Source organism: Lynx rufus, unplaced genomic scaffold (assembly GCF_022079265.1).
Source record: "Lynx rufus isolate CCGP_SWC_20201006 ecotype Redwood Valley unplaced genomic scaffold, mLynRuf1.p SCAF_2, whole genome shotgun sequence".
In the NCBI taxonomy this organism is placed as follows: Eukaryota; Metazoa; Chordata; class Mammalia; order Carnivora; family Felidae; genus Lynx; species Lynx rufus.
This window is the reverse complement of record NW_025814834.1, coordinates 38,500,596-38,507,285: the sequence shown is the minus strand read 5'-3', so window position 1 is coordinate 38,507,285 and position 6,690 is coordinate 38,500,596. Positions and strand designations below refer to the sequence as shown.

Below are 6,690 nucleotides of genomic sequence, written 5' to 3'. Positions count from 1 at the left end.
AAGAGAATTTTAATTTCAATAAAACAAATAAAACCAATTTCACTTCTCTTCCATTAGAAGATGTACTTACAGTAGTTGAGGAATGATTGGATTAATCATTTCTCTTAAATCTATCACAAAGGAACATTCTGGGCCATAGCTTCAAGACTAGTTTCTATGCTATAACCTCTTAGGGGGATACAACCCTTTGCCCCCTGCATCTGCCCCTTAATCCAAGAAGATAAGCTCTTATATGGCACCCCTCAATCTAAGAAGATAAGCTCTTATATGTTTATAGGGGAGAGCGAGAATTCAGACTCCCACTACTGCAAATTATCAGTCGAGTTTCCCACATCTGGGGAAATCACAGGGGTCAGCATATCCGGAGTGCAATGGATAAGCCTCTCTCTGAGAAAACCACCTTCATGATCATGGTATCTTCCCTGCCAGGTAAGTATGGAATTTGTTGTTTTTTATTTTTTTTTTATTTTTATTTTTATTTATTTTTTTTATTTTTTATTTTTGGGACAGAGAGAGACAGAGCATGAACGGGGGAAGGGCAGAGAGAGAGGGAGACACAGAATCGGAAACAGGCTCCAGGCTCTGAGCCATCAGCCCAGAGCCCGACGCGGGGCTCGAACTCACGGACCGCGAGATCGTGACCTGGCTGAAGTCGGACGCTTAACCGACTGCGCCACCCAGGCGCCCCTGGAATTTGTTGTTTTTTAAATGGCTTTTTTTTATTGTGTCTTTTGGATAGTTTCATAGAGCAAGCACCTTTAACTGCTATCTGTAATCCTTTCCTTTTTTCTTGTGAACTGTCCTTTCTTTTGCACAGAGCCATATGTGTCAGGGAGGCCAGTCCAGTTCTAGCTCTGTGAAGCAAGGGGCGGGGGCAGTATTTATCCTAGACTGGCATATGACAAGAGCTTATGACAAAATTCTGGCTATGATGAAGTGAGGGGGAAGTCTACTGGGGACATACAGGAAACCCTTCCTCACATACAAGAGGGGTGCCTAGGTGGCTCAGTTGGTTAAGCCTCCAACTCTTGGTTTTGGCTCAGGTCACAATCTTATGGCTATGTGGGTTGGGCCTTGCATGGGGCTCTGCTCCCACAGTGCTGGGCCTGCTTGGGATTCTCTCTCTCCCTCTCTCTTCCCCCATCTCTGTCTCTCTCAAAATAAATAAACTTTAAAAAAAATGGCACGCAAGAATGAGGTGAGCTCATTTATGTCTGCATCTTGTTTATGTCTGCATCTGATCTGGGATAAGGGGCAGCCATTTTGTAACTAGGAAGGGAACTATCCTAAAAGATGGCAGGATAGAAGGTGGAAGGGTAAAAATCCTGAGAGCTTGGTGATATCACTGAGCTGCTGAATTCAGTAACCCTAGAGGCACCCTTCCTCTAGGATAGTAAATAAGGTAGTAAAATTTTTTAAATAAGATAGTAAATTTTCCCTATTGTTTTACATATTTTAAGTTAGATTTTCTGTTACTTGCCAACAACATTATCCTAGCAGTCATTTATATGAAACCAGTCCTTGACCTGGTACTCAAAGAGACTGGTGTTCTCAGACCCAGCGGTTGGGCATCTTTGCTCCAGTCAGTGCTACAACTGAAGTAAAGTCTGTTGAAATGCACCGTAAAGCTTTGAGTGAAGCTCTTCCCGGGGGACAACAGTGGACTTCAATGTCAAGAATGTGTCTGTCAAAGATGTTTGTGGCTGCAATGTGGCTGACAGCAAAAATGACCCACCAAAGGAAGCAGCTGGCTTCATGGCTCAGGTGGTTATCCTGGCCAGGCCAAATCAGTGTGAGATATGCACCTGTTGTGGACTGTCACACAGCTCATATTGCATGCAAGTTTGCTGAGCTGAAGGAGAAAATTAATTGTCATTCTGGGAACCAGCTGGAAGATAGCCCCCAAATTCTTGAAATCTGGTGATTCTGCCATCATTGATATGACTCCTGGCAAGCCATGTGTGTTAGAAGCTTTTCTGATAATTCTCTTCTGGGTCATTTTGCTGCTTGTGACATGAGACAAAGGGTTGTTGTGGGTGTCATCCAGAAGGTGGACAAGAAGTCTGCTGAAGCTGGCAAGGTCGTCAAGTCTACCCAGAAGGCTAAATGAATAGTATTTGCCACTCTTAATCAGTGGTGGAAGAATGGTCTCAGAACTGTTTGTCTCCATTGGGCATTTAAGCTTACTGGTAAAAGACTGGTTTGATGATACAATGCACTGTAAAACCTTCAGAAGGAAAGGAGAACATTTTGTGGACCATTTGTTTTTGTGTATGTGTGGCAATTTAAAAAATATCAGTACTTTTTAATGGAAACATTTTTTATTTTTATTATTATTTTTAGCTATCTCTACACCCAATGTGAGGCTCAAATGCACAACCCCGAGATCAAGAATGGCACACTCTTCTGACTGAGCCAGCCAGGCACCCCTTTAGTGGAAACAACTTGAATAAAAATCTTTTACAGAATTTTGCAATTCATTAAAACAAAGTTTAATAAGAAAAAAATTCTGTCATTCAGCCTGACCTATTTGAAGCCTGCTCAAAGAGACTATGAATGAACATCAGGAATCTTCTAGTGATAGATAAATTAATTATCTTGATTGTGGTAATGGTGTCGTGGGTACTTACATATGCTACAACTTGCCAAATTATACACTTTATTTTTTAATAAAGTTTATTTATTTATTTTGAGAAAGAGAAAGCACACACACACGTGAGGAGGGGAAGGGCAGAGAGAGAGGGAGAGAGAGAGAAGAGAATACCAGTGCAGAACCTGATGTGGGGCTTGAACCCACAAACAGATCTGCATCACACAAGCGCCCCTTAAATTATGCACTTTACATATGTACAGCATATTGCCTAACAACTATATCTCACAGATAAATTTCTCTGACTACAATGCAATTAAGTTAGAAATTAACAAAAAAGGAAAAATCCATTAAAACACTTTTAAAAATTCATCAAAGAATAAAATGATAGATTTATAAAATTCTTTAGAATTGAACAATGAAAACAGCGTAGAAAAAACTTTGAGATGCAGCTAAAGTGTTACCAAGTTGTAGATGTGTCTTCAGTGCTTACAAAAAAGCCCAAGGACTTGATATTATAATCTAAGTTAGACAAAACAGAATGAAGAAGTGGAAGAAAATGTAAATAAGAATTGAATGAAATTGAAAATAAGTATACGAAAGGAACAATCAGGAAGCAAGAGTTGTTTCCTTAAAATGACTAATTAGACAAACCTCTGGCAAATTTAATCCAGGAGAAAAAGAAGAGAAATAAAAAAACTGAAAAAGGAAACAAGATACTGTAGATACTAAAAACATAAAGGATATTATGATCCACTTTTGGCCAAGACGGAGTAACAGAGACCAGATTTATCATCCTTCCTAAAACAAGCGAAAAAAACACACAAAACATAAGAAAAGATAGTTTTCAAGAGACTGGACATCAGAGAACAAAGAGCAATGGTTCCCAAGAGACAGAAAACAGGAGAGAGGCAAAAGAGATGACAAACGACAGAAATGAGAGTCCTGTGATAGCCCCAACTTACCATCCTTAGAGTTTCCAGGCTGGGGTTCAGGGAAGGGGAGTCAAGGTGGAGTCCAGCAGATTCCCCAAGGTGCTGAGGAGTGGATTGTTCAAGAATACGGAGCTGAGAGTCCAGGGAGCTCAAAGAAGCTAGGGTTTGCAGGACAGAGTGTCTGCGTTGAGATAGAGCTTCACATGAAGAGAACCTAGGACATCTGCACATGCGTGGGAGGAAACCACCTGAGGTCAGAGAAAGGAACACCTGAAGGCATTTAAGGAAAGAATGCCTGGAACTCACAAAGGAGTGGTGTCTACTACCACTAGCCAGTTGGGAAATAATCTCATAAATCACAGGCATTGGGGGGAGTACTCTGAAAGGATTACAAAGGGCAGGAGAAAACTTTTTGGGGATGAGGGATAATGTTCACTATTTTGATTGTGCTAATGGTCTCTGGGATGTTTGCAAATGTTAAAACTTATCAAACTGAAAACAAAAAAAAAGCTTATCAAATCATATACTTTTATATGTACAGTTTATTGTCTATAACTATATCTCAAAAAGGCTGTTAAAAAACTTTAAAAAATAGACTCTAGAACACAAAAGTACAGTACGTATAATAGTGCATAAGACATCCTCAATAGATACTTATTAGTTTTCTCATATAAATAACTTTATCCAATAGAGTTGAAACTTACATGAGGTAGATGAATTCCTAGAGAAATGTAAATTACAAAATTGACTCAAGAAAAAAGGAGGAAAACTGAATTATCTACATCCTTTAAAGAAATTAAAAAAATTTAAGAACTACCTCAAAAAAAAAAGCACTGTGCCGCCCAAATTTTTATAGGCATATTTTAGCAAATAGTAAAGTGGAATAAATAAAAAAACACAATATAACAAGAGTAGAGACACATGTTCAATACTCACTATATATATAAAGCACATTCAACTCAACAATTGAGAAAAAAATCCAATCTTAGTGAAAGAGTATCATAATTACCTCAACAAGTGATAGATAAAGCAGAAAAAAATCAAGAAGGATAATGCTGACTTAGAATAATTTCAATCCTTAGATAACTATTTCCAGAGAATAGAAATAAAACTTCTTAGCTTATTTTATGATGTTAAAATACCTTGATATGAAATCCAGCACAATCTTAATCTTGAACAATAATCACAAACCTATCACTGTATAAAAAGATATTAGGTTTTTTTTTCAGAAATAAAATATTGATTTAACATCATGTTATATGTATAATAATATATTGTTTAGAGATACGTACATATGCTATAATTAATGCCAAAATATTGAACACATTCCCTGTAAGATCAGGAACAAGGATATCCAGTATCATGACTTTTATTATATTTTTCCATTTTATGAAAAATATATTTACTATCATGACTATTCAATATTGAACCAGAGATCTTAGCCAGTGTGGTAAGATTTAAAAAAAAAAAAAAGATATTTGCAACAACATGGTTGGAGCTAGGGAGTATCATGCAAAGGAAAATAAGTCAGTCAGAGAAAGACAGATACCATAGGATTTCACTCACATGTGGAATTTAAGAAATAAAACAAATGAACATAGTGGGGGGATAAAGAGAGGAAAACCAAGAGACTCTTAACTATAGAGAACAAACAGGTGATTACTAGAGAGGAGGTGGGTGGGATGGATTGGCTAAATAGGTGATGGGGATTAAGGAGGGCACTTGTGTGTATATAAGTGTTGATTCACTCAATTCTACACCTGAAACTAGCATTACACCGTATGTTAATAACTGGAATTTAAATAAAAACTTGGGGGCACCTGGGTGGTTCAGTTAGTTAAGTGTCCAACTTAAGTTTCTGCTCAGGTCACAATCTCGAGGTTGATGGGATGGAGACCGCATTGGGCTCTGCCCTGACAGTGCAGAGACTGCTTGGGATTCTCTGTCTCCCTTTCTTGCTATCTGCTCCTCCCCTGCTTGTGCACGCATGCTCTCTCAAAATAAATAAATAAACATTTAAGAAATAAATAAAGACTTGGAGGAAAACACACACACACACACACACACACACACCTGAAAAAGAAGCAAATGGAAAAAAGAAAGAAATGGCACAAGAGTCAAAAAGGAAAAAAAACAAAACTCTCATTTGTAGATAATAAAATTTCCTGTATGGAAAAACTTAAAAGATTTTTATTTTTTTTATTTATTATTATTTTTTTTTTCAACGTTTATTTATTTTTGGGACAGAGAGAGACAGAGCATGAATGGGGGAGGGGCAGAGAGAGAGAGGGAGACACAGAACTGGAAACAGGCTCCAGGCTCTGAGCCATCAGCCCAGAGCCCGACGCGGGGCTCGAACTCACGGACCGCGAGATCGTGACCTGGCTGAAGTCGGACGCTTAACCGACTGCGCCACCCAGGCGCCCCTTAAAAGATTTTTAGATAAACAATTGGACTTAATTAATTTAATAAGTTTTCTGGATTAAAAAATCAACAAATGAGAGTGAATTGCAATTCTAAATAACAGAAACAAATTAGAAAAAAAAATTACTTTTAAAGTACTATTTATAATAGCAACAAGACAAAATGCCTAAATACCCAGGAGTAAGTCTTGACAACAGATGTGCAAGTCCTTTATGGGAAAATTAAGAAATTTTATCGAAAGACCTTAAATAACATCTAAATAAAATGGAATGATATATATGATGCTCATGGATTAAAAAATAAAAAACCTCAATATGAAAAGTGAGCACACAAATAGAATGCAAATATATCTAAAAATACTCAACTTTTTAGTAATCTAGGAAATGTAAAATAAAATCACAATGAAATACCATTAAACCTCTACCACATTGACAAACATATGGCTTACTTATGTCTGCGAGCAATATTGAACTCCAGAATTAGGCTGACACACCCACTTGGGCATGGACCACCACTGGTGGCCTACGTGACAATTAATTATGCCCTGTGGCTTGGAGATATGGGTGCTTCCTCTGTGGCCAGCTAGCCCTTAAGAGGAAGAAAGGAGGAAGGTGGGGCTCTTATTGCCCAGTTTCTGCTCCTAAAATCGTGCTCAGGTCCTTCCTAGGGTAGAGTATGGGGATAGAGAGGAGTTAGGAGGATTATGTTAATTGACCTCCCTTCAACTAGAAGGAAACTCCA

The 6,690-nt window shown here is 38.1% G+C and overlaps 1 non-coding gene across 1 annotated transcript; it reads right to left on the bottom strand.

Moving 5' to 3' along the window:
* Positions 1–276: 276 nt before the first annotated feature.
* LOC124516871 (U1 spliceosomal RNA) lies at positions 277–437 on the bottom strand. Its single transcript, XR_006963256.1, has one exon. It is a non-coding gene; the product is annotated as a U1 spliceosomal RNA (small nuclear RNA).
* Between the last annotated feature and the right edge of the window lie 6,253 nt (positions 438–6,690).